Raw genomic sequence first — 2,539 nt, forward strand, 5'->3', positions numbered from 1 at the left:
CGGAGTTCTGTGGAGTCAGGGCCTATGAGGGAGGTGCGAGGGTGGGGACCTGGAGAGGAGCGGTCTTTGAGGGCGGGGCGGGGGCAGGGCCCTGGAGAGGCGGGGCCTGTGAGGGAGGGGCGGGGCCCTGGAGAGGCGGGGTTTATGAGGGAGGAGCGGGGGCGGAGTTCTGTGGAGTCAGGGCCTATGAGGGAGGTGCGAGGGTGGGGACCTGGAGAGGAGCGGTCTTTGAGGGCGGGGCGGGGGCAGGGCCCTGGAGAGGCGGGGCCTGTGAGGGAGGGGCGGGGCCCTGGGGGGGCCGGGAGGGGGAGGGAGGGGGGGGGGGGGGGGCGGGGGGGGGGTGCAGGGCCGGGGGGGGGCTGGGGGGTGGAACCAAGGAGGGGCGGGGTCTGCAGGAAAGGGAATAGGGTGGATCTGGACTCTAAGAAGCGGGACCAAAACTCCCGGGACTGGCCCGTTGGGGTGGGGTCTAGCCAGAGGAGCAGTGGTTAGGACCCCGAAGAGGGTGGTGCTTGAGGCTGCGTGGGACTAGATGGGGTTTTCTTCCTGTCTGTGGATTGGGGTCTTGGGAGGGCATGCGGAAGGCTGGTTGTGGGAGCCTTGGTCAAGCCAGTTTGCCTGCCCCAGCTGGGTGCTGCTTCCAGAATGTTTGTCTAATAAGGCTCTCTAATGGCCCCATGCATTTTTTAGCTGTTTTCATAAAGTTAAATCACGTTGTAATGAGACTGTCATTATTTGGGTTGCTTTTTCCTTGGTGAACTTTTCTGGGGAGAAGAGCTCCTCTCAGGAGCCTGGGGAGGGCCCCAGGACATCAGCTGGGCTGTGGGAGGGAGGCAGGGGCGCTGTTGGGGTGCCAGGCAGGGGAGAGCAGCCGCTCTGCAGGTGACTGCCAGCCTGTGGGCGATGGAGGCAGTGAGAAAGGGGTCACGGGGCGCGGGAGACAGGACCCACAGGAAGGGATCCCTCGTGGCCAGATGTGGACTGGTGCCACACTGGGCGCTCTGGTTCCTGGCTTCCCAGCTGCCCAGGGGGGCCAGGTGGCCCAGTGCTGGGGGGCTCAGAGCACTGTGGCCACAGAGAGAGATGACGGGGGTAAAGCATTTCTGTTGCGCTGACCTGAGCCCGTCCTGCAGCCGCTGGGCGCACCAGCTCCCGGAGCCAGTCCCTGAGGTCCACAGATGCCCGGCGGCGTGAGGAGCTGGGGGACGAGCTGCAGCACTTTGGGTTCCCGGCCCCCCAGACTGGTGAGCTGCCGGGAGGGGGTTGGGCAGGACTAGGGCTTTGGGAAAATACTGTAAGTTAACAACCACCACTAGTTATGAGTAGTGAGTTGAATAACATGCCATAACTAGACTACCCTCTTAGGTGCAGGACTCTTGTTTCCTGACTGCTTGGCGTTAGGGGAACTGGTGTGAGGTGAAGAGGCCTGTCCCTGGCCAGACCCCAGAGGCCCAGGGATGGCACAGGCTGGCCCTCAGAGCTCCCAACCTTATAGGGGAAATGGCCAGTTCTTGAGGTCAGCCTGCTTCGAAGGCCCAGGGGTTCTGCCCAGCCCCTCTGCCTGCTCCCCAGCAGGGCGGCCCTCCCACTGTGGGGTCCGGCCGAGGTCTGACTGCGGCCCGATGGCAGCAGGCCTGTGACACTGTAGTGGGGCCTGCAGGTGACCCAGCAGCTGAGGAGTGGTCCCCATGGAGCGTGTGCTCCAGCACCTGCGGCGAGGGCTGGCAGACCCGCACGCGCTTCTGCGTGTCCTCCTCCTACAGCACGCAGTGCAGTGGGCCCCTGCGCGAGCAGCGGCTGTGCAACAACTCTGCTGTGTGCCCAGGTGGGTGGGGCCTTGGGCTGGGACGGCGGGGGGCTGGGGCGGCGGGGGGCCGGGGCGGTGGGCGGCCGGGGCGGCGGGGGGCCAGTGCAGTGGGGGGCCAGGGCGGCGGGCAGCCAGGGCAGGAGGGGCAGTGGCAGCAGAGGGCAGCAGTGCTTTCCATCTCTCTGCAGTGCATGGTGCCTGGGATGAATGGTCACCCTGGAGTCTCTGCTCCAGCACCTGTGGCCGTGGCTTTCGGGATCGCACGCGCACCTGCAGGCCCCCACAGTTTGGGGGCAACCCCTGTGAGGGTCCAGAGAAGCAAACCAAGTTCTGCAACATCGCCCTATGCCCTGGTAGGTGAGAGAGAGGGCGCGGGGGCAGGGAGGAAGGGAAGAAAGGGGAAGTCACAGCGGGTCGCTGGCCAGGCCCAGGAGCCCAGCTTTGCCCACTCCAGACCCACCTCAGGGTGCTCAGAGGTTGGAATCTCAGACCGGGTTCAGGAAGGAGGCTGAGGTGTGATCTTGGGGCATTCCCAGCCACATTCCAGGCTGGGTGTGGGTTGTGGCCCCAGTGTGTTTGCACCCATGTCCCAGGCTGGGTGTGGGTGGTAGCCCCTGGGGTGTTCCCACCCATGTCCCAGGCTGGGTGTGGGTGGCGGCCCCTGGGGTGTTCCCACCCATGTCCCGGCTGGGTGTGTGTGGTGGCCCCCAGCGTGTTCCCACCCATGTCCCA

The 2,539-nt window shown here is 65.6% G+C and overlaps 1 long non-coding RNA gene across 1 annotated transcript in view; it reads left to right on the forward strand.

Moving 5' to 3' along the window:
* The window catches only part of LOC116547989, a 2,691-nt gene extending 476 nt beyond the window's left edge, over nt 1-2,215 (forward strand). Inside the window, exons 2-4 of the long non-coding RNA XR_004267256.1 lie at nt 1,134-1,244; nt 1,661-1,825; nt 1,996-2,215. This is a non-coding gene — a long non-coding RNA (uncharacterized LOC116547989). The remainder of the gene's footprint in view (nt 1-1,133; nt 1,245-1,660; nt 1,826-1,995) is intronic.
* The last annotated feature ends 324 nt before the right edge of the window (nt 2,216-2,539 follow it).

This window comes from Sapajus apella, unplaced genomic scaffold (assembly GCF_009761245.1).
Source record: "Sapajus apella isolate SASKATOON/1434 unplaced genomic scaffold, GSC_monkey_1.0 scaffold6072, whole genome shotgun sequence".
In the NCBI taxonomy this organism is placed as follows: Eukaryota; Metazoa; Chordata; class Mammalia; order Primates; family Cebidae; genus Sapajus; species Sapajus apella.